General features: G+C 40.6%; 1 protein-coding gene across 9 annotated transcripts in view; it reads right to left on the bottom strand.

The window, feature by feature from the left end:
* Window positions 1–25836, bottom strand: part of Add3 (adducin 3) — a 112858-nt gene that overhangs the window by 44219 nt on the left and 42803 nt on the right. For 2 of the 9 annotated variants that reach the window (XM_075974376.1, XM_075974371.1), the window contains exon 2: window positions 15762–15905. The exons of 4 other annotated variants lie outside the window; for them this stretch is intronic. The gene's annotated coding sequence lies outside the window, so the exon portion shown is untranslated. Of the gene's footprint in view, window positions 1–10336; window positions 10423–15761; window positions 15906–25011; window positions 25087–25836 lie in introns of those variants that run through there. 3 more of the 9 variants (XM_075974369.1, XM_075974375.1, XM_075974372.1) reach the window with 2 other exon arrangements.

The raw sequence follows: 25836 nt of genomic DNA, 5'->3' as shown, positions 1-25836 counted from the left end.
CACAGCTCTTAATTCTTCCCAAACAATTCTACCAACTGGGGACAAAGCATTCAGACATATGAGCCTATGGGGACCACTCCCATTCAGACTCCCACAGGAAACAAGCAGAGTTGAGGCACTGCTTATCCAAGGCCATACTCTTGGGTTTGACTCTAGACCCAGAATTCTCTTTACCGCCATTGATGTTTCCAAAATTTGAGTCATTTTGGAGCAAAAGTTGTTAAGATCTTTAGGCAAATTTTTCAACTTCTTTCCTATCCCATCCTCAAATCAAGGTTCCCATTTTTAAATATGAACTCTTTTATAAAATGTATTTTCATGGACTGGCTATCTTCAAAATGAAGTTTCTTGAATACCAGAAGAATGAAAGGGTTTGGCACTCAGAAATTTTCATCAAAGCAGTAACCAACAAACAAAATCCCTGGTTACTCATAAATTTCAATGAATCTTTGATAGAATAGAGACTACAATTATAATTTTCAACTTTAAAAAGAATGGCCTTTTCTGGACCCTGGTATCTATATTACATGTGCCATATTATTTTACCCCAACCACGTCAGACATGAACTGTTGTGTAGAAGTGTAGATTCATTTAAAGAGATCTAGGTTCTATTTGGTACAGAAGTAAGATTTAGCTTTGAAAAACAGGACTAACTGACAAATTTCCAAACTCTCTGAAAACTCAAGTTTTAATAGATAAAAGAAAAATCTAAGAGGCTTTTGAAAATTCAATATCAAACTCATGGGGAAGAGATATTATTAAAACTCATTTAAAATATGGGAGTCTAAAAAATAGCAACAGAACTGCTGATTTTAGAAGATGAAAATCCTTAAAGATATTGAGAAACAAAAATTAATAACATAAGTAATTCCTACAGGAAACACTGCCATTCCGGACAACCTGGTGTTGAATCTGAAAAGAACATGAAGTGCTAGCTACTGTTTTGTTTTAGCTACCATTTCCCTACGAAGAAACAAGTCCTAAGAGAGAGAACCAAACTTGCCCAAATTCCTCAACTTAATTTTACTAAACACTTTTCATATTATGGAGATACACAGAATGTAAACTAGAGATCACATGATCCATCAATAAGAAAAAGTTCTGAAATATAAATAACACTTTTGAAATTCCCTTAAAGGGTTTTAATAAGAAGCTAACTTTTAAAAATTAGCAAATAGTAAGTCTTTGGAAACAATCACATAATATGTTAAGTTCTGGCTTATTTTAAGGGATTTATAAATATGCATTCATGTTAAAAACAGGACAATTAGAGGGTTTGTTTTCATAACAATTTTAATCAATTTATAATATGTTTAATACTGAGCCCCCTTTCTTGGTGCTACTCACATGTCTGAATGGTCCACTTATATTGCTGGCTATAGTCAAAAGTCAGGCTTGAAATAGGATTCTTATTTCTCTGAGACTCACAAAGACTAGACTCAACTTAGTTCTTTAGTATCTATTTAGTTGGACTTAAAACCTACATCAAATACTTTAATGTCAAATAAAATGCCATCTTCATGGCTTAGTAATTTAAGTAGCTCTCCAGAGTTTGACAGACATGCTCTGTCTACTTCCTATTTTTATTGTCAAGGAATAATGTGATACTCTTGTAAAAGGCTACAACATTTTATTTAAACATCTAAAGGTGCATGAACACTATAGTCCTTGGGGTCTCTGGCTGCTACTGAGAAGCACAAAGCCACCTACTACAATTCTTTTTTCAGAATTTCCACTGAGGTAGAAAAATCTCTTGGAGTCCCATCTATAAGGAAAACTTAGAGGGCTAGGGACGTAGATCAGAAACAGAGTGTGAGTCTGGCATGTACCCGCAGCATTGTCCTCAGTCCTCAGCACTGCATGAAACAGGAAGGGTGGTGTGGCTTGTAATCGCAGCACTTGGGAGGTAGAGATAGTATCACAAGTCTGAGGCTATTCTTGGCAGAGTGAGTCCCAGGTCTGCCTGGGCTGAATGAAACTGTCTCAAACAAAACAAAACAAATGTACAAAACATTAGGAATCACGGTAGTGGTAGTATGATCTAAAATAAGTTGCAAGCTTTGAAAAACAGGTATAAGAGGCTTCTAAGGTCAGTCCCTCCTAGGGTTAGTGGGAAGTGGTTTTCCAAACAACCCCTCCTCCGCTTGCCACATTTCTTGCACATCTAGACTGGCTTCCCTTCTCATCTCTATTACCAGTATCAGCCCATATGTTAAAGTCTTATTCAAAGCCAACTCATTCCCCCCTCTACCACCGCTCCTAAAGTATTTTGTCTTGTCTGTGGAGAAATTGGGTCAACAACTAACTTTATTATGCACTTAAAAGTGACTCAGTAGGGCCACTGACTCATGATACTACACACTCTACCTATCTAAGAAGACACTGGGACAATGATCAAGAGCAAACTTTAGGGGTAATCAAATGAACCTGGTACCTAAGGTGTCTGAGGTAATGAAGACTATGACTATTATATATATTAAATTTAATAAATTAAGTATATTATTAATATATTTGAAATATATTAATTTTATTTCAAGGTCATTATAGAGAAGTATGAGAGTATAAAAAGAAATTTTTAAAAAGCTATACATATTGCTTATTTTGAGACCAGATACAAACAATACTGTAAAAAAAGATAACCCTTAAAACAAGAAAGCAGGGGATGAGAAGATGGCTTAGTAGATAAAGTACTTCCAGTACTAAACGAGTTTGGGCCTCCAGCATCCATGTAGAGGGTAAGACACACACCTGTAACTGAAACACTGTAGTGGGGAAGGGTATGTGGACAGGCAGATTCCTGGCGCTCTGTGATCAGCCAGTCTCACCCAATCAGTGAGCTCCAGGTTCAGCAAGAGACCCTGTCTCTACGAATAAGGTGGAGAGTACTAAACTCTGGCATCAAGTCAGAACAAAACCAGGAGCAATATATATACATATATGTGTGTATATATGTATATGTAATGTATATATACATACACACATATACATATATATAATGTATATATAATATACAGAGACAGGGTCTCCCAAGGGCAGGGCAAGAGTGCTGCTGCAGGTCAAAACTGGAAGTACATCAAGAACTCTCCCACCCGGCTCAAAGCCTGGCACTGTGACAGCCAGCTCTTTCTGCAGAGTGGGGGACTGTCGGGGGGGCGGAAGAGAAGGGCAAGAAATACTGATTGATGGTATGGTCTATTTACAGGGATCTAGAAGAAGCCAAAAAGTGTATAACTGGATTGTTCAAACAAACAAACAAAACCCCCAGAAATCTAGGCTTGGGGCAGGATCTATGAAAGATGCAAAATGAGATGGATTTTGACCCGAGGGGATCTCATCTCCCTTGGTCCAAGCCCCAATTTGGGGTTAAAGTGGGGAAACTGAGTCAATTTCACTTAGAAAGCAGGCTGACAACAAGCAGCCCTGGTCTCCAGAAAGATTAGTAAAATTTTACCCTCCAGTGATAACATTGGAAAATGGTGGGGAAGGAGAGGGGAGGCTGAGTCTCTTTGATGATGGTAATACAAGGCTTCCAGGTGTGGCCCTGGGCAGGGCCTAGCTCCCCAGTGAGAGAGCCCCGCAGGCACACCACCTAAACTGACCTCCCTCCCTCCAGGCATTCCTAGGCTAGACCAAGGCAACCTGAGCCCCAGTGGCTTCAGGACAGTTCCAGGAGGAGGCTATGGCTATTTGGCACCTGGGAAAGGGGAGGCACAAGGAGAAGTTGAGGGCTGTTGCCCTTCCTAGGAAAGGGACTGGATTTTGGACTCATTCTTTTCCCTCAGGACCAGCACCTGGCTCCTGGGATGGGGAGCAGGGGTGGGTGATACTGAGACAACCCCTCCAAGCAGGAAGCCAGAATGCAACCAACAGCACAATGATAGGAAAGAGGAAAGGTCCAAGAAAGCCAAATCTCAAGTCAAGAGGCCCAGGGCCACGCGGACCCTGTGGGCAGGGAGCAGCCTCCAAGGCGTGAGATGCTGGAAGAGCCCCAGCTCCACTCTGGTCAAGAGACACAGGCTGGAGGTTGTAAAGTCTGGCAGTTTGGTCTGCAGGTCCTTGTGTCCATCCACTACCCAGGTCAGCTCTCACCTCTCTTGGCCTCTGTACCACAGCCCCATAGAACAAGGTGGCTACCCTTAGAGCCACCAAACTTGTATTTATTACTGTGTGTACATGGGAAGGGCACACCATAGCATGTGTGTGGTAAGAGGACAATGTTATGGAGTTAGTTCTTTCCTTCCCACTTTATGTGCTTTCTGGGCATGGAGCTCAGGTAACCAGGTTTGCATGGCAAGCACCTTCACCCACAGTGCTACCTTGCCAGCCCAGAACTTTGTAGTCTAAAAGCACGGAGAGAATAAAAGATGTCTATAGGAAAAAGACAACTGATAGCAAAAGACAGTTTAGCACAGTTGCCAAATGAAAGATATTCAATAGCTGAAGACTCCCAAGAAATTTGGGAGTAAGAAAGCACAGGAAGACCTGAATTTTTGAAAAGGTAAGGATCCAAACTTCTTCTCATACAAAATGAGAGGCTTGACCTGATGACCGACACCCTTCCTAGCTCTGAAGTTTTACTATGCTTTTACCACAGAAGTAGAGTAGTGACTAGATAGGAATTGGCCACCGAAGTGAATAAGGTTTGCTTCTCTCTAAGTATATGAATAACAGCTTTAAAAAGTCACCAAGCCTTGGGGCGGCAGAGATGGATGGCCCAGTGGTTAGAGCATTTGTGGCTCCTTCCCAGGACCCACACCAGGCAGCTCACAACCACCTGTAACTCCAGTTCTAGGGTCTCTGATACCTTCTTGTGTGGACTCTGTGTGCACCAGGCACATGCATTGTCACACACATACATGCAGGTATTCATACATAATACATCTAAAAAAAATACCACCTCCCAAATAAGTAGTATTGGCAAATGAAGTTTTAATTGTAAACATTTGAAACTGAAAACGACAGCACATGAGGATTTGACATTTCAAAAGAGAATTGAATTTGTGGCTTTCCCCTGCTTTAGACCAATTTCATGGGTATGTGTTAAAATTTAAAATAGGCTTTTAAATGAACATTTTTTCATTATCTCTAGGATTTATCTGAAATACTTTCCTCTTGTCTCTCTGCACAGGCAAGTGTTGAGATTGAGCCTGCACGATCCCTCCTGATGCTTCCATACTCTTTTGTGCTTTGCTCTTTTAACCACCATGACTTTTATTATGTTCAGCAGTTACTGATGGTCTGATGTATTCTGAAGCCCAGCCAAAGCTTTTTTTAGAATAATACTCAAAACAAAGCAAATATTGGCTTAGTTATGACACTTGTTGTTCTAAAATGTTAATAGCCTATTGTTCACTGTGGTTGTCTCAACAAGATAATACATTGAAAATCAGCATTTCCTGATAGGAAGTGAATTCCCACTGTGTGTCACAGGACTCTAGGCAAACACTGGGCTCCCAGGGAGGGCTGCATCAGTCCAGAGCAGTGATGAATCTGTTTCTGTTCCCTATCTCTCTTTCTGTTGCTTCCTCCTCCTCCTCTTTATCCCTCTCTCTAAAATGGATTTCTGCTTCAGCTCAAACCCTACTCTATTTGTCCACTGTGTTATTGCTGAACTCTTTTTCCTAAAATGGCTCCAAATGTTTAAGCAACATTTGTTCAATATCCTGTAGACAGCAGCATCCTGTGTATTCCCAACCACGGAGAACTTCCTTAGTTGTAAATGCCACAATAGATGGGATAACTGACAAAGAAGCTCTCAGGATGTGTTCTGAAACACAGCATCACCATTTCCAAGCACTACAATGCCGTTGAACTCATCTAGAGTCTGATTAGTAAGAAATAGCCAAGCACTGTGACAGCACTGAAACTGCTCTAGCAGCCTTCTAAAAACCCTGAAAATGTACTTTGTTTTCATAAACTCAAATTGCAACAAGCTTCTTTGCTAACTTGTACAAGCCAGTTGGTAACAGAAAACAACAAGGATATAGGGGTCAGGCATGGTGCCACATGCCTATGATCCCAGCATTTGTGACTGAGACGGGAGGATTAGAGTTTCAGGAAGGGCTGGTCTATGCAGTGAGGGCCTTTCTCAAAGCATGAATGAAGAAGAACGACCAGGAGATCCCAGTGGGACCACCTCAGTCATCAGGGCACGCACCATGCATGCAAGCAGTGTGTGGCTTCTACAAGTCATATGCCTGCCTTTTATATGCTAGTCAACACAGAAAGCAGTAGCTACTAAGCATTACTTGGATAAATGGCACCCTCAGATTTTAAAGCACACTTATTTAAGGCATCCCAAGCCTTCTGGTGAGAAGCCAGTGCAACACACACACACACACACACACACGAGAGAGAGAGAGAGAGAGAGAGAGAGAGAGAGAGAGACAGAGAGAGAGAGAGAGAGACAGAGAGAGAGAGAGAGAGAGAGAGAGAGAGAGAGAGAGAGAGACAGAGAGAGAGAGAGAGAGAGAGAGAGAGAGAGAGAGAGAGAGAGAGAGAGAGAGAGAGAGAGAGAGAGACTCCCCTACTTCCAGGCCCTCTACAGACACAGCTCCTGTCACTTGTTAGAACAGCTATCATCCGATTCAGTGAGGTCAAAACTGAAACAGGCAATGCTGAACACCTTAGGCATGATGCAGCAGAACTCCCCCAGGCCTTGTTACCTTTAAACATCACTGGCACGATAACCCTATACAGTTCACTTCTCAGTCGCCTTCCTCAGCACAAGTTAGAAAACTGACCATGGCAAGTAGAGCCGGCTTCAGCATTCAAGAGACAGGAGACAAGAATGAGGAGCTAAAACTTAAAACAATTTTAGACATAACTCTAGAAGCTGATTTGTAAAGTCAGACATCACACTTATTTGTGTGTGCACACTACAGCAAGTCAAGAGGTCAGGGGGTAACTCTCAGGAAGTGGTTCTCTCTTTCCGTCATGTGGGTCCTGGAGACTCAATCAGGTCACCAGGCTTTGCTGCAAGTGCCATCTCCCTGGCCCTTAGAGACAAAGTTAGAAAGCCCTAGGGTTAGCCCTTAAAGGCTGGAATTCATTAAAACAGTAAGGACCCACTTTAAAAGCAAATGCCATCCCATATGTTTTTTTTCTTTCAACTATTAAAACTTGATCAAAAGATCTGATTTAACTTCTGGAATGGATTTATATTATTGAAAAAAAAACTGTCAAAAAAGAACATTTTTCTGTAAAAATGTAGAATAATACTCAACTGCTCTCTCTTACCTCCTTATACTTTCAAATAATTTAGATTATATGGCATATCAAATAAATTATAGCCCGTGTGTGTGTATGTGAGTGTGTGTCTGATTTCTATTTAAATAACAGAAATCTTATATAATATGGGTCCCATAAGTTAAGTCCCTGTTCCAACAAAATCTACATATACAATAAAGCTGGAAGGTACATTAAAGCTCACCCATCCAACCTCTCCATTTACAGACAGTAAAAGAAGTCACTTGCCTGCCATCCCATAATCTCATGATCAAGTTACTCGACATCAAATCCAACATTCCTTCACTATTGTGCTGAGAAGGATTTCCCTCTGGAGCAGTTCTTTCCTCTTCTGCATGGCTGAGCAGAAGGCCTACTCTTGACTGTCTAATGAGATGAGGAAAGGTGGCTGAGGGATTTCTGTTTCACGAAACACTGTCATCCTTCATAACCATCCATGAGCTTTGTCCCAAAATGGAGGCAGAGAACTGATAGCAAAGCACATCCAACAGAGGGAACATTCGGGAAGCACCTCAGAAATAATCCAGATACTGTCAGAATAAGAGCGATCACTCGGGAGCCCATCTGAGCATGCACTGAAGCAGGGCACAGCACTTGCCAGAGACAGCCCCTTCCAAGCAAGAGCTAAACACACAGTATAGGTGTAGCTTCACTTTACACGGATTTAAGAAATCATCCAAGTATTTAAGTATATACAGACATATTCAGACAGTCACACAGTCACTGGAAATTTCTGGAAATATCAATGAGAAATCACCTTTTGGGAACAGAGTTAAGGGGACTAGGGTGGTAAAGAGACACTTTGTCATACATTCTTTTATACTCCTTCACTTTTTTACATGGCATTCTCTTTAAAGAAACACTATATTGAAAAGACTTGGTCAACATAAAAACACTGAAGGTGTGCAATGACAATGATAAACAACAACAATGACAAAGACAACAAACTCACATAAGCAGAGAAAGGAATAATAAAGCCCTGGGAGCAACTTCTCAGTAAGGAAACTAAAAGGAGATATTTATCACAGGGAACCTGACAGTTTATACCTCACACTTACCGTTATAGCTACTACTCTAGAGAAGATCTTGCAACCCTTCCCTTTCTTTTTCTTTTCCAAGACAATGTTTCTCTGTGTATCTCTGATTGTCCTAGAACTCACTCTGTAGACCAGGCTTGCCCTGAACTCATAGATCTGCCTGCCTCTGCCTCCCAAGTACTGGGATTAAAGGTGTGTGCCACCACTGCCCAACAACCCTTTTCATATCATAGTATGCACATCAGTTTTTATGAATGAGGTATGGAGTAAATGAGGAGAAATTTGTTTAGCATTCCTAAAGCAAACAGGAAGGGCTCAGGGAGCAGGCCCACAAGGCACAGTAAAATAGTCACTACTTGTTTATACTACATAATTATCATAAGAAAAATAAGAGTGTTAATAGAGATACTAACTACTGATCTTAAATAAAAGTTCCAAATAAAAATGAATTTAAAAATAACTAATTAAACATTTAACAACAAACTGGATATCAAATTTTGCTCTGGCACAGCTGTAAAGCTTAAGTCCAGTTCTCTTTACTCACACGGAAAGGCCCAGTAGAGTTGTTCAGTAGACTGAAGTGGACAGTTTCAAAATGAAACAGAAAACAGTAGATTGTTTTCTGTGTTACATGAGACATTTATTTCCAAGGTTGAATGATATATGTGTGGGTTAGGTCTTCATGCAAAACATATTGGGGGCTGGGAGTTTAAGGGTCGCTTAGCCAAGCCCATACAGATAAGATCTACACCCCAGATAGTAAAAAACAAATGTCTTAAATTTCTGGCAGATACATCTAAAGCACAACTTTGATTTTCTTGTCATTTACAAGAAAACATGGATTGAGAGCTAAACAATCTTTGCTCGGTTCTAATCCATTCTCTATTGAGGTTTCGGGACAAGTATGTATCACTACAAGAGATTTAGGGTATTCTATTCTGGAAAATATCTAAGAGGACTAACTCGGATTCCTGACTTTGTAGGTGAAGAAAGTAACACCCAAAGCAAACGTCTTGCCTGCATCCTACAGTGATATCAAACATACTTTCCTCTTCCCTCTTGTCTAGTTAAGAGACAGCTGACCTAAAAACAACTAACAAAGGGAAGGGGAAGCAAGTCAATGGTGGCCAGGAAGTTTAAGAACAAAAAGATGACACAATGCCACCCCAAAAGCTTTACAGAAATCCACCAGTTTCAACATTCAGTTATGATTTCGACCGAGGCAGGCTGTTAAACTTGCCTGCACTGAATGGGTGTGTCTACCCCAGAAGAGAACACAATGAACAAACAGCACGGAGGACAAACCACGACCTCAGCCTTTCCCAGCATGCCGTGGTCAGCGCACCACGGAACACTTCATGGACAGTTAAAATCCAGACATCCGAGGAGAGAAAGGTTGGGAAAAACGCTCAGCATGGACCTCACTGAACAATAATTCTCCTACAGTTCAACTTACCATTCACGTCACAAAGTCTAGAGAACACAGAGGCATGGAACCGACGGAACTGCCCAGGCATGGAACAGAACTTTGGGCTGCAGCCTGCCCCAACTCTTTCAACAAATACCCAACAGCAACAGGACAAAGCATCATTATGACAGAAATAAAGGCCCTTTAGAAGCTGCTTTTTTTTTTAATTCAATGAACCCACTCTTACACACAAAGTTCATGCCACGATGTCTCGAAATGCAGTATTGCTCAATTATGCTATAAAAGTGACTAATAAATTCAGTACAAAACCCTTCTCTAGACACTTTAAAGTCAGAAAACTAGCACACCTGCAGACTACTAGCATTTTCCTTCCTTTACAGTGGTTGACACCCACAGACATTTAAAAGTAAGAACAAGGAGATAAATAATAATATAAGAAAATAAAAAGCAGACAAATGACCTAAAAGAAAAGAATCAGTTGAGTGACAAGCCACAGCTTACTCCCAAAGACAAGTTCACTGCATGCTGTGAGAAACCGGCACAAAACTGACCATCTATCTCAGCTTTGTTTCCACCTAAGCTGGCAGCTACAGGTATTACAATACATAACCCACTACTTACAAAACCCCCGAAGCCTCTGCACATTTCTGAAACTCATTTTCATGTGGCAATTCTGATGCAATGCTGCCCTAAAAGTGATCTTTGTTTTAAACAGCAAGATATCTGCATGGTGTGGTTAGGGCAGGGTGGGGCCCACTCTGGGGAAATAACACACCCAGGCAGATTTCACTCAGGGCAAACTGCACATTAATATTGCCACAGCATTTTCCAGGGCCTCAGAGTCAAAATTCATTGGTTAATTCCTCTCAAAGTAACAGAGGAAAAGTCTATGTTTGGAGATCACTTTTCCTGGCAGAGCATGAACTATAGGCTCATTTCAGTTTGAAAAGAGAGAGAATCTAGATAGCACACGCAGTTGAACCCACACACTGGAAGGTGGAGGTGGACTTTTGGAAAGGAAGTTCAACACGCTAAGTTCTAAGTTTAGCAACTGCAGTTTTTACATACCTCAAGGTGTCAGAAACATAGCTTGCTTTATAATATTACTTCAGGGGACTTGAACACTAACACAAACTATCCATTTTTTCTCCTTATCAATCCTCTACTTTTAGCAACACAGTAAAAAATAAAATCATTACATTTCCAATTAGCTAGAGTTGCCTTCAAAACAAGGATGTCAGGCTGAGTAGACAACTCTGTGGGTGAAGTCATTTGCTGCTAATAAACCTGATGACCTTAGTTCGGTTCCTGGAACACACATGGTGGAAAGAGGTAACTGACTCACACAAGTTGTCATCAGGCCTCCACACATGTGCCAACCCATGTACACAAACACATAGACACAAATATATAAAAAAAGGATGTGATTTATGGATTGTTTTGCTATCTCATTAAAATGTATGGATAGGAGGAAAAATAATTTTGGTGAAGATCACTATATTCATCATATTCCAAAAATTTTTACAATCATCCACTTACAAATTCTATAAGAATTTTAGTTTAAAGTTTTTTGTATGACTTTCTTTCCAAATAAGATATTTTATAGAATATAAATACAAATACTATATAAAAATGTTTAGTTTTTCAGTATTAAATTTATCACTATACAATAACTATTTAAAGTTATTTTAAACAAATATCACTTTTTGCATATGTACATTAAGAGATGCAAGTTAATTTTCATTCAAATTCTATAATCATACATTGAATAGGTTTCTCTGAGTAAAATATCCAAGCATGTTTTTGTTTATTGTTTGCTTTTTCAAGAAGGATTTCTCTCTGTAGCTCTAGTTGCTCTGGAACTCACTCTCGAGACTAAGCTGGCCTCTGCCTCCTACCTGCTGGAATTAAAGGTGTTATCCACCACCACCTGGCTAAGCATGTCATTGATTGTCTACATATAACATAAAACAAACAACAGAAAAAGTTTTGAGAGAAAACCAGGAAAATATATTTAATGATAAATATCATCATATTATTCTCAACAACTGTTATCCCTCATACTGAAAGAATAAATCACGATGGAATACTGGACATCTTACAAATCTGAGAGATGGCCTGAAATACCCTCCTTAAGGACCTTATGAGGGGAGTATTCATTAATCTAGCCTTTCTTGGATTATGAGGTCACTCCTAACAAATGAAAAAGTAATCATCCCCAAAACTCCTTTTGCAGGGCAAGTGCCTGGTTTTATTATTTCCACCTCACATTAATTATGAATCACCTGCTGCCAACTTTTGCTCTTCTCCACCTCACCCCAACAATGAACAACAGAAGGTGCCAGCTGGGTATTGATTATTAGAATCTTGATACTTTTTGGATTTGCACTGCTGGAAATGTCTGTTTTCAGTCAAAATTCACTTTCACAGCTGCAAAGGAAGTGACAGGAGAAGAAAAACACAGCCAATACATATCAGCAATTAATTCCATCCACAGCTGCCCAGCTGTTTGTGCATGGAGGACTCAGTCTGCTTCCTTTTGGGGCTTTCTCCACTGAAAACTGATACTGCACATCCAGAGACGCAAGCTGTTTGTAACATGTCAGGAATGTGCACAAGATCACACAGAGCTGAAGAGACAAAATGAAATCCAGATTCAGTTTTCTTGGAGCCTGTCAGTATTATTTCATAGTTTTAAAAACTCAAAAACACAATCACAGAGAGAAGAAATAGATTTTAAAAAATCTCATTTCTGAGTATTACTCTTCCAATAGAGAAGAAAATCTGCCAATGACATCAGATTTAGTAACAAGAATAGACACACTGATTTATTGGCATAGACAAGGTGTGACATTCTTAGGAATCCACATGTCCCTAGGATGTTAAATAAGGTTAATTCTTTTTTGAGCACGCGCGTGCGTGCACATACACAACCAAACATTTAATGCAGAAGCTATCAGGAAATGGTACCCATACCACAATCATGCAGTAGAGCAAGTTTTTCTAGTTAGTTCAAACATTATTTGACATACATGTATACCTGACTATTTCAAAAATTCATATATATTTTTAGATCCAATCTTCTAGGGTAATGGTCAAGGAGTGGAAATTTTCTTTCCTCTCACTCATCAGCTATGTGGATTTAAGTACAAACCCTCTACTGAGTGACAGAAGGCTGAACAACCATAGTATGGAATCAAGTAACTCAAGAAGTTAATCTATGCTCTCTCTCTGTCCTTCAACTCCAATTTTATTTTGAAATATTTGTCATTTAAATCTTCGTAAAATACCACTGTTATACTATATTTTCCTGTATAAAATAAATTCTATTTTCAGTATATAAAATGGTTATGACTAGTTACCACCAAAGTTAAAAGAAAAAGATGGCATTTTTTAGAAAAAGAAACTCAATTTGAGGTCCTACCGCCTGAAGCTTCATTGGTTAAATAAATGCACTTTAAATATGTGGTAGACTGAAAATAGAACACACATCCAAACCAGGGCTTCTCCCCAGTGAGTGTCATCTAGGTGACGACATCCAGGGGAGAAAGAGAATTTAATCTCTGTTCATGTGACATCACCTCTAGAAGTATGGTATAACCATTAGTGACTACAACTTTGTCTGGCAAGTTCCAGCTCTGTGAGATTCCCGGTCTGGCTTAAAATACCCAGGGAAAGAAACTTCCTCACCCATCAGACAGTTAAGACAAGGGGTCCTATCTATAAACTGATAAGCTTCTATTAGACTCAACTTACGATGGCCTCTGGGTTGGGGCTGCACTAAGCAAGACTTCATTAAGTCCACTGAAAGGAAATTTTAAAGAGAGTACCCACAAAATAGCTTATTATATTTTTTATTTTATTTCTATTGTGTGTGTGTGTACATGTGCATGTACTCATGTATGCAGATGCCAGTGGAGGCAGGTATCTGAGTCCCTGGAGCTGGAGTTACAGACGGTTGTAAGCTGCCATTTGGTTGCTGGGAACCAAACTCAGGTCCTCTGGAAGAGCAAGATATGATCTTAACTGTTGAGTCATTTCCCGAGACTCTTGTATTTTAATTATACACTTAGTATTTTATTATAAAAGGTTTAAACACACAGCAAATTTCAAGAACTCTTACACCAAGCATCACACAGACACTGCTCAGGGTCTCCTCAGAACACTGTAGTGTGCCAGTTCTGCCGCATGAGCTCTTTAACTGCTCCTCTGTCCGTCTATTAATTTTATTTTTAGTGCAGTTTAAGGTACATTATAGGCATCAGTAAATTCTCCCAGATACTTCAAGTTACTTCACAAACTACAGTTCAGTATTTTCTTTCAATGCAATATTTACATAGTGATATTTTAAAAGCAAGTGTACCTCGATGACCCTAATTCCTATAGAGATATGTAATACTATCTGAATCTCCAAATGTTCCCTCACACTTCTTTCCAGACAGTTCCTGCCCTGCTGCCCCAGAAGCAATCTCAATAGCTAGGCCTTTGAAATCAATTCATCCAACTATTCTTCTATGTTACCAGCTTGTACTTGGTCACAATGAATGACAACTGGCAGGCATGGACCACCTAGATGGGAGGGACCTAAGAAGAGATCACAAGTTAAAAGTGACGATAGACTCACCTACTTCAAAGCTCTCTAGGGCACACAACTGGCCAGCTGTTACCGGGAGGACAGAACCGAATACACAGCTCATGCAGCAGTTCTCGCTCCTTCCTAGGATGAAGGCAAAAGCTGGAGAGACCCTGACTGTCTGAGACTCACTTTTCTCAGCTATAAACAAGAGAAATCTTAATTTGTAAAGTTGAATGTGTTAAAACAGAACATCTGGGGGCTGGAGAGATGGCTCAGAGGTTAGGAGCACTGCCTGCTCTTCCAAAGGTCCTGAGTTCAATTCCCGGCAACCACATGGTGGCTCACAACCATCTGGAATGAGGTCTGGTACCCTCTTCTGGCCTGCGGTCATACACACAGACAGAATATTGTATACATAATAAATAAATAAATATTTAAAAAAAAACAGAACATCTGGAGTCTAATGTACACGTCAAGAATCAGCACATCACATGATGCTTCCAAAGCTTCGTGCTGCCCTATGTCTGGCTCTCATTTTTACATTCAAAATGTATATACATTAAGCAGAACACTGCCCGCAGCACAGTAGACTGAGTCTAAGTCCTCATCTATGTTAGGCCACCCCTCACACATGCACTTTTTTTCTTTAACTTTCTGGTTTGAGACAGTAAGATTGCTCTGGTAATTATAAGGTTGTTTTGTAGCTCAAGCAAGCCTTAAGCTCGCAATCTTCCTGCCTCTGCACCCCAGGCCTGGCTATAACCCTCTATTCACTGTTAGAGCAGATAGTGGCAAAATTGCTACCTAGGGGGGAAAAAAAAACAAAACAGGGAGAGGAATTTCCTCTTTGCTACCAGAACTGGAGTAGGAGAGGCACAGATTAGTGACAGTGCAGTGACTAGCTATGTAAATACTTTCCCCTTTAACTGTCTGGATAAGAAGCTCATTTTATCCAGTGTGGTCTTCCTTTTCTTCACCAAGGAACCAAGGAAGCATTCTGAATTGTATTACAAATCTAGCCTCTTTTTTAGCCTACTGAACAAAGTTAAAGGTCCTTCATCAATGTCTCTATAGTTGCTTTTTCTAAACCAGTGGTTCTCAACCTTCCTAATGCTGCAATCCTTTAAACCAGTTCCTCACATTGTGGTGATCCCAACCATAAAATTATTTTCATTGCTACTTCAACTGTAATTTTGCTACTGTTATAAATTGTAATGTAAATATTATTAGAGCTAGAACTTTGTCAAATGGGTTATGGCTCATATGTTGAGAACCAGTGGTCTAAATTACATTACAGAACTCCTTATGATGGCTAGCTTCTAAGGACTCCTCTACTTATTTGGAAGCACTGGTAGGTCGAGGCCAGAGCCTCACCACGGGAGTCCTCTGTAAGTGCACAATGAGAGGATATATCTTGGAACAGGTATTCAGTTTCAATCACGTAGCAAATAACTAAGGTGGAACACTCACCAAGAAGGCAAAGAGTCAGAAGAATGAGAAGCAAAACAATGACAGTATACTGACAGTCATGGGACAGTAAAGGAAGTGAGCAACCGTGTGCCATCAGAGAACTCACTGGAACAAGGGAATCAGTTGTGGGCTTCACATATAATCCTATAGAAAGATTAAAACCAGAGAGGTTAAGCAAGTAAGGTCACAAAACCAGTGGAATCAAGGTTAAAAATATAGAGACATGGGTAGGCGAGATATCTCTCTGCAGGTAAAGGCAGCTGCCATCAAGCCTGATGACTTGAGTTTGAACCCTACGATACCATGGTGGAAGGAAAGAATCAACTTCCACAAGTTATCCTCTGACCCTTCACACACACATGCACGCACGCACACACACCGTTATATATACGTTATATTATATATAGAGAAAACACTTCAAAATTTATATGTATAGTTATACATATAGTTTTAAGTTATATATAATTATATATAAGTTATATATAGTTTTAAGTGTTTTCTTTATCATAGATAATTTTTATAATAGGCCTATTTTATACTTAGTGTGGAGACTCTTGTCTCAGTTCTAGAGATTGCCAAATTGTACAAGAGATTTAGCTGAGAGAGTAAAACTCAAAGGGAGTCAAGAAAAGTCTGGGCAAAAGGTAGTCAATGCCATCGTGCTGATAACAGTGTGAAAACTAAGGGCTACTGGAAGGGCAGTAAACACTTGTTTAGCAGCACTAAGGATGCATCCAGCCTGCTGTTTCTTACTAAAATGTCACCTGCGGCCGGGCGGTGGTGGCACACGCCTTTAATCCCAGCACTCGGGAGGCAGAGGCAGGCGGATCTCTGTGAGTTCGAGACCAGCCTGGTCTACAGAGCTAGTTCCAGGACAGGCTCCAAAGCCACAGAGAAACCCTGTCTCGAAAAACCAAAAAAAAAAAAAATGTCACCTGCTTTGATCTATTCCATGTAAGGGTATGGGGCTATGGAAGAATTTTCATATTATTGCTTTTTCTATGAAACAACTTTGAAAAGGTATGTTTCCCATTTTCAATAATGCTCTACTTTTTTCTTTTGATCTCAGGGAACGTGTCATTATAAACAGTGGTTGTACAGGTCCTCCTGGAAAGCAGACCCAGCCCTGCTGTCAGAGCCGGCTAGGTTGACTCATGATGACTCTAAGTTAGTAGCCATCTTAACGGACACTTGGCTGCAGAGAATCACTGCTCCTCAACACAGCCACAACTCATCCTGACACTGACGTCACACTGCTCCTCAGATGCCATCATATGCATTTCCCAGGAGACGGAGAAGAGGTTTAGACACTTTTCTCCCATCTCCATCCTCATTCTTCAGCCCATGCAACACTCTGTCTTCAGTGAAAAGTATCTTGAGGTGTTTTTCCAGTCTTTAGACGGTAGATTTGCCAGCTACTTGGCAAACTAGTGGCATGATAGGAGATTTAACCAAAACCAAACCAAAGCAAAAATGTTTTATAAATATCTCTGATTTGAATTTTGACCCCAAATATTACTAAAGTTTCAACGTATTCTACTAAATCTATGCTGTACTTATCAAATGCTCATTCTGAATTTAGATGTTTAAAACTTACATTTAAAGTCTAAATTGGTAAATCAATTAATTTACCAATAAAATATTTCTTTTCTATATTCTGCTTGAATTCATTTATTCTATTAACAAGAGATTATTTCACACCTATTACACACAATAGGGCAGGTAGCATGGAAGAGACTACAAGAAACATAATGAGATAATGTCCAACCCTAAAATGTTAGCAATTTAGTGTATACAAGGAGGAAAAAACTTCTTAGACAATGGTAATACAGTGTGTTATTGTGGTACCATTCATGTATTATAGATCTGGAGGGAAAAAAGCACTGGGAAAGGTTCCAAGGATGCTACCTTGGAACTTGATTTAAAAAGCATAAATGCTATGTGAGGGGGAGGGAAAAGGCATGCAAAGATAATTTGCTTTTGTTTTTTTGAGACAGGGTTTCTCTGTGTAGCCCTGGCTGTCCTGGAACAAGTTCTGTAGACCACGCTAGCCTAGAACTCAGAGATTCACCTGCCTCTACCTCCTGAGTACTGGGATAAAAGGCACTCAGCTGACAATATACTTCTTAAACTTGTATTTTATACACAGCATTACTTAACACTAAAATATGAGACACTTCAATTGATATAAAAGAAACTGTCATTGGTTAACAGTTTATAGTGATTTACATAATTTTATTTATAAAAAGTTTATAAACTATTAGCAAACTATACAACTTAGTATCATATGCTTTTACTTACACTTTGGTCTTTGACTAACATGCTAAGAAAAGAAATCCAAGAGCCATTCACATGCTGTTCTGGGAACAATATTTGTTTTTACCCTGAGTTAACCAATCTTACAAATAATTCAGGCCAATGATCATGAAAGTTGGTCAAACTCTACTCTGCTACATAGTCATAACCACAGAGAGAGGCACAGGAAGATTCTAGGTTGACATTAAAGTCATTAGACTAAAGCACACTCAATGTGGGAAAGCCCAGCCCTAGCCAATGGGCTAAAGACTTGAAAGGCAGCAAGCATGAGCATGCTTGACTTAACAGGAGGGGCTGAGAAGATGGAAAGACACTGTTGATCTGGCTGTTTAACAAGGCACCTAAGAGATGAACCTTTGAGAACTGAAAAAAGAAAACCTGGAATAGGCTGGGAATGTAGCTGAGTGACCGAGAGCCACAGCCTTAGTAAGGCTTCAGTTTGACTCTGAGCTCTGGAAAAAAAGGGTATGGGTGCTGAAACGATGAAAAGGACCCATAAAGATGAAAGGAATTATGCCAGATTACTGACAATTAAATCTTGTGATCAAACTATTTTTGATAAGAAAATTTCATAATATTTATGTTCACACATCAAAGTACACACAAGTCCCTCATTTTAAACAATTCAAAGACCATGATGATCATTTGCAGCACACACCATCATGAGAAAGAAAACTACCTACAAAAGAGAAATTAAGGGAGTGTATTTGTATTACGTGAATTCTTTAGAGTCTTTGCCAGGTTCTTTTAAATAGTAACCTCTTGCATTTAATTACATTTACTGGGGTGCAGCCAACTTTGGGGAACAAATAGTTTATATAAGAAAACCCACTTGTGATTTCCATTTATGAGCTCACACCTGTAATATTTAAGCTCTGACAAGGGAAAAAAACTATTTTGTCTTTTCAAATGTTCACACAATTTAATTCTGGAGTAGTAATTTCTTGATGAAACAGGTATCTTTAAGAGAGCTTAAGTAACTTCCTCAGAATACATAGAAGAAGAAAAGGTCACACAAACAACTGCTTCTGAGGCTTCCAAAAGCTGGGTGGGGTAAGGAAAGCACAGCAGAGACTGTGAGCCGCACGGTGGTGGCAGCAGATAAAAAGATCAAGCGTGGCGGGCCACACCCACAGAGAGCTCTGCGGCTGACTTCAAGGAGTGGGACACTGATCAAGTGAACAATTTTGGTTTTGTTTAGCTGAAAGGCTGCACAATCCTCCAAGTAGAAGGAGGAAAGTGAAGGGTGTTTCTCACACAGAACAAGTTAAGATGTATCTTTAAGAGTATTTTTAAAGAATGAATGACTAATCATAGAAATAGGATAAAGGGAGTCAAAGTAAAAGTAACTGCATGTTTAGTAGTTCAGAACGGCAATATGTATACCTTATAAAGGAAAATGAAAAACTGAGAACTTAGAGGAAAAACAAAGCTTCATGTTAACTCAGGGGATCATCTATTATTTCATGATAGCATCCCTTTTACTCCTATGGACTATGCTACCATGAAATAACAAGGCCCCAAAAGTTACACTGACAACAATTTGAGGTGTTTGGATAAGCACAGTCTTTTGTTGTCCTGATTCAAAATTTGGCACTGTATAGAAGCAACTCTCAAAGACTGGACTTTTAAAATTTATTTCACTTGGCTCTGCTGGGTTCATTCCAAGTTGCCAAGCTGTTAATCTGTTAACAGCTCTAGACTCTTTTAGACTGATTCCTGTAGCTCCAATACAGCATGTGATATGAAGCTTCAACTAAAGGAGGAGGGTGAGTGAAGAAGGCCCAACTACCTTTGGAGCTGTTTTTAAGTTCAATGGTAAAGGGTTCTTAGTATGCCTGAGGCCATATGCTTGACAACAGGAATGAACACATGCTCGCACACACATCGTGCAGTCACACACACCTCATCCCGCCTATCCCAAACCAACCATGGGACGCAATTATTACTGTACTTTATTTCAATTGTGTGGCTAGAAGCCATAGGATTGATTTTAGAAAGGCCTCTGTGAGAAGAAAATCAATTTTTTTCAGCTCTCTCTGTTACCCTCTCAGAAAGGGAAGTCAATCAAAGTGCACACTGGGTTCTGTGTGACTGGAACGTTGTGCAACCTTCCCGACAAGGAGGCACTTCAAGCTTTCGGTGAGGCATTTCTCGTGGATGATTTACTACATTAATCAACTCTGTTCATTCTTTTAAGTGTTAATTAATATTCGCCTACAAAATTGGAAAAAGGGCACCAACCATTCAACAGTGTTTGCTTTTCCTGTGACACCAAAGTCAAGATGTACCTGATAAAGCAGAAAACAGTTGGTACACCTAGACAAACATTTGAACACAGAAAAGCAGCAGCTCTTTTGCTAACATTATGGCTCAGATTAAAAAAAAAAAGTGTAGTTAGGGTTCAAAAAGGACTCTAACCTCTTCTGATGTCAAGTCATGCAATAGTGTTTTTGTTTGGCTTGGTGGGGAGTGCTACAGATGGAACCGAGACAAATGCTCTACCAAGGGGCACAGCTCAGCCCTGAGAATAAGTCTTACTGTAGAGCCACTTTCAAAATCCTGGACATTTAATTATGCCTCAGTATAAACTGCCTGAAACTTAGAAAAGGATTATGACAGCCCCAGTCAGGAACTGGAAGCCTTATCTTTCTAACCAACAAGTAGAGGAGGAAAGGCAGAAATTCTTTCCTACTTCCTATGTGTGTGTTTCAGATCATTTCGTATGCTAACTAAAAACGATTTTTAAAATTCACTAATAATTAAGGGTTAAAAAAGACGACAGGAAGTCTGAATTATAAAGGGTTACACCACTAGTTAACAACAAACAAAGCCCCGAAAAAGCTGAGGCAGGAGGATATCAAATCTCAGGTAGGCCTGAGTTACAAAGTGAGACCCTGTCTCAGAAAGTTAGACCAATATACCATCTGTCCACTATCTCAGCAACAACGGAACTGTAAAAACAAACAAACAAACAGGCAGGAATAGCAGTGCGTACCTATCAGCCCCAGGGCTGAGGCAAGAAGATAGTGTGAGGCCACCTTCGCTTAGAATTGTAAAACTGTTTTCTATTTCCATCCATTTGTATGCAAAATTCATGAAGTCCTTGTTTTTTATTGCTGAGTAGTACTCTAATATGTATAAATTCCATACTTTCTTCATCCATTCTTCCATTGAAGGGCATCTAGGTTGTTTCCAGGTTCTGGCTATCACAAACAATGCTGCTATGAACATTGTAGAGCATATACTTTTGTTGTATGATAAGGCCTCTCTTGGGTATATTCCCAAGAGTGGTATTGCTGGGTCCAGGGGTAAGTTGATCCCGAATTTCCTGAGAAACCGCCATACTGCCTTCCAAAGTGGTTGCACAAGTTTGCATTCCCACCAGCAATGGATGAGTGTACCCCTTTCTCCACAACCTCTCCAACAAAGGCTATCATTGGTATTTTTGATTTTAGCCATTCTGACAGGTGTAAGATGGTATCTTAAAGTTGTCTTGATTTGCATTTCCCTGAAAACACTATCCTGAGTGAGGTAAGCCAGACCCAAAAAGAGGAACATGGGATGTACTCACTCATATTTGGTTTCTAGCCATAAACCAAGGACATTGAGCTTATAATTAGTGATCCTAGAGAAGCTAAATAAGGAGAACCCAAAGAAAAACATATAGGCATCCTCCTGAATATTAACCTTCAGCAAGCGATGAAAGGAGACAGAGACAGAGACCCAAATTGGAGCACAGGACTGAAATCTCAAGGTCCAAATCAGGAGCAGAAAGAGAGAGAGCACGAGCATGGAACTCAGGACCACGAGGGGTACACCCACACATTGAGACAATGGGGATGTTCTATTGGGAACTCACCAAGGCCAGCTGGCCTGGGTCTGGAAAAGCCTGGGATAAAACCGGACTCTCTGAACATAGCGGACAATGAGGACTACTGAGAACTCAAGAACAATGGCAATGGGTTTCTGATCCTACTGCACGCACTGGCTTTGTGGGAGCCTAGGCAGTTTGGATGCTCACCTTACTAGACCTGGATGGAGGTGGGGGTTCCTTGGACTTCCCACAGGCCAGGGAACCCTGATTGCTTTTCGGGCTGGGGGGAGACTTAATTGGGGGAGGGGGAGGGAAATGGGAGGCGGTGGCGGGGAAGAGACAGAAATCTTATAAATAAATAAATAAATAAATAAATAAATAAAAGTAAAAAAAAAAAAAAAAAAAAAGAATTGTAAAACTGTGTTCAAACAAAACACTTTAAACACTCAAACCACAAATCAAAAGGCATTCCGCTTTTTGTTCTTCCCCAGACTGGTGAGTGGAAAATAGAAGCCCTTTGCTGAGAACCTGCAATAGGATCTCTTCAACTTTACATCTGGAATTCACACGCCAGGTGGTCCAGAGAAGGCTAAGTCAAGAGAAGAACACCATGTTGTCTTGGGCCCATGGCAATCTGATACATCTGAGAAGGACACCAGAAACCTTTCTAGAAGAGCGGTGCTCAAAACAGACCAGACTACCTTGTCCCAACTGAGGTTCAGGGGCAGAGCACATATTTGCTCTTCACCTCAACTCTTCTTCACAGTTATTTTTTTCTTCATTTACTTAGCTTTGTTGGATACAGTTCTAAACTGACACTTATTTCTGCTTCCAGTTGGAAATTTTGTTTTGTCTTTAGTTTTCTTTTGAAGTCTGCTGCAAGCGTGTCAGTCTCTTATTTTTTTCTTTCTTTTTTGTTTTTTTTTTTGTGACAGAGTTTCTCTGTGTAGATTTGGAGCCAGTCCTGGAACTTGCTCGGTAGCCCAGGCTAGCCTCAACCCCACAGAGATCTGCCTGCCTCTGCCTTCTGAGAGCTGGGATTAAAGGTGTGCACCACCACCGCCCTTCGTATGTGTCAGTCTCTTGTAGGTGAGACCTGTCTCTAGGCTACTAATCTGTTTCCAGCCATACTCTCTTTGACTCTGGCTTCTCCTCATCCCCTCTGTTAGTTCTTTAGGAACTACACTCCCTATTTTGTGTTGCTTAATTATTCCATTGTTTACAGTTCTTAGAGGGTAGGACACGGTTTTGTTTCCTGTTTTCCTCCTGGCTTTTGTTTAAGGAACTATGTGTACCTGTGTGCTTTGTTATTCTGAGTTCTTAAGTTGACAGGGTTCTCTATCTGTGGGAGTTCTTAAGCCATCTATTTATATGTTACAAATTATTAATTTTCTATACCAAGGGTGGAACCCAAGGCCTCCCAACTGGTAAATACACAACGTTAAAAATACTAAGTAAAGGGGCTGGAAAGGTGGTTTAGCAGTCAAGAGCACTGGTTGCTCTTCCAGAGGACCTGGCTTCATTTCCCAGCATCCGCACGACAGCTTATAATTGTCTGTAACTCCAGACAATTATAAGGGAATCTAATGCCCTCTTCTTCATCCTCTCTCGGTACCAGGCACAAACGTGGTGCAGATGTACATGCAGGCAAAACCCCATACATATTAAAAAGAAAACAAAAAGCCCTCATAAAACAGCAGAGACAGTCCAGGCAAGCAGGTATGTGCATGATGCATCTAGCCTAAAGCATCCTGTACTACTGAGACTTTGTTCTAAACTTGGAGTAGCCTAGAGTGGTGGGAGGCACACGCCTTTAATCTCAGCACTCCTCAGACAGAGGCAGGAGGATCTCTGTGATCCAGGCAAGCCTGGTCTACACAGTGAGTTGCAGGGCAGCCAGGGCTATACAGAGAAGGCTAAAACCAACCAAACAAAAAAATTATTCTGGGGGCTTTCTCCTTGTCATTCAAGTTCAACAACACACAAACTCCATGTTTAATTCATGCTGTTGTTCATATTCTCAACTGGGCATCTATCCAGCCTCTTGCTCCATCAAACACTGGAATAAATTTAATGTATTAGGAAATCAGAAAAACTAAAAGGATGGGAGGGGGTGGGGAAGCAAATACATTTTCACACCAAGTACAGGATACAGCTGTGATCTGTCAAGCTTACAGGACTTTCTTTAGCTAACAGCAAGGTCACATGACTGTCTCCTCGGCTGAACAGGAAGCAGCAATCTGGAAATATAAATGTTCCCAAGCTCCAGTTCTCCTGCTCTCATTTCCCACTTCCCGCACACACTCACCCTCTGACCCGGGCTGTGGAACACGCTCACCCAAGCCTCTTTGATGAAGCATCAGCAGTCTAGGAATGACTAGGATTTGAGGAGTCCACATGCAGTAGCTTTTAGTTACCATGTTCCCAAAAACAGAAGCCCAAGGGACTACTTGTTTGCTGTACTATTTGAACAAACAGGTTGGAACAAGATTGGCAAGCTAGCGTTAGCTCTTGAATTCATACTTGAACACACAATACATAATTTCTCCCTTTGTAAGTCGTTTTCGTGGCAACAAGTATAACTTAGAAATCAGAATTTCCCTTTTGCTCTTCACAGAATATGATGTGAACCACAGACAAGGCACTTAATCCAGACTCCAGGCAGCAGAGGCCGAAAAGGAGTATAAGGCATTAAAATGTGATTTATAAATCATGTGTCCTACAAAATGCAAATTAAAAAGAGAAGTTAGTGAAGCAAAAAGACATTGAGACAGTGTTCCAAGCACCAGAGCAACGCGTACAAAAAGTGGTCCACTTGGGGGCCAATAATAGCTAATATGGAGCGCTCCCCCAGCCCCACTGTAGAATAAACTTAGAGCACTGAGAACAGCCTGTTTGGATGCGTCCATGCTGATCAGAGGTCCTCTGGTGCAAGCAGGAATGGATGCTCCAAGTGATGATTATACATAAACAAGGCACACGCCAAACAAAGAAACAGCTCTGCGCTCCATGGCTGTGCTTAGAAGACAGGAAGAGGTGAGCATTTTAAAGAAAATGCCATAGAAATTATTTTTAAAACAATACTTCAATCTCTTAATTTCCCAGTTTACTTTGTACCTCGGCGGGCAACAGAACAGTGCTGCTCTGGTCCACACAGGAAGCCCCAGCACCATGGGTCTGATCCACAAAACAGCTAACTCTCTGAAACAGGAAGCCAGCTGACAGACAGCACTCATGCAGGAGAGGAGCAGCAGCAGCACACAGGCACTCTGCTCCAAGGTTCTCCCTTCCACAGCAGCGACCAGAATCTATCAACAGCTGGGACACTTCCTTCTCACAGGAAAAGGGTAACTTCTTCATTCAAACTGAAGAGGAAATGACACAAAAGGAGAGAGAGAGAGAGAGAGAGAGAGAGAGAGAGAGAGAGAGAGAGAGAGAGAGAGAGAGAGAGAGAGAGAAAACACAGAGAGAGAAAACACAGAGAGAGAGAAAACAGAGAGAGAGAGAAAAAACAGAGAGAGAGAGAGAAAACAGAGAGAGAACAGAGAGAACAAGAAGGATATTCTATATTTAAAAGGGAGGGGGGCTTTCTGAAGGAAAAGACACACTCACCGTCTTTGGGCAAAACCTAACCTACACACACCAAGCAAGCAGGAAAAGTCTCTTCAGGAGGTAATAGGGAAAATAACTCAAGAAAATGCAGAGTTAGCCTCAGTGGAAGAATCATTTTCATCTCAGTGGGTTGTATATCTCAAGTACCAATTTTTTTTTTTTAATTTTTGAGACAGGGTTTCTCCGTAGCTTTTTGGTTCCTGTCCTGGAGCTAGCTCTTGTAGACCAGGCTGGCCTCGAACTCACAGAGATCCACCTGCCTCTGCCTCCCGAGTGCTGGGATTAAAGGTGTGCGCCACCACCGCCCGGCTTCAAGTACCAATATTCTTA

This window comes from Microtus pennsylvanicus, chromosome 5 (assembly GCF_037038515.1).
Source record: "Microtus pennsylvanicus isolate mMicPen1 chromosome 5, mMicPen1.hap1, whole genome shotgun sequence".
In the NCBI taxonomy this organism is placed as follows: domain Eukaryota; kingdom Metazoa; phylum Chordata; class Mammalia; order Rodentia; family Cricetidae; genus Microtus; species Microtus pennsylvanicus.
Note: the sequence above shows the minus strand (reverse complement) of the source record. Positions and strands in the feature narration are given on the sequence as shown.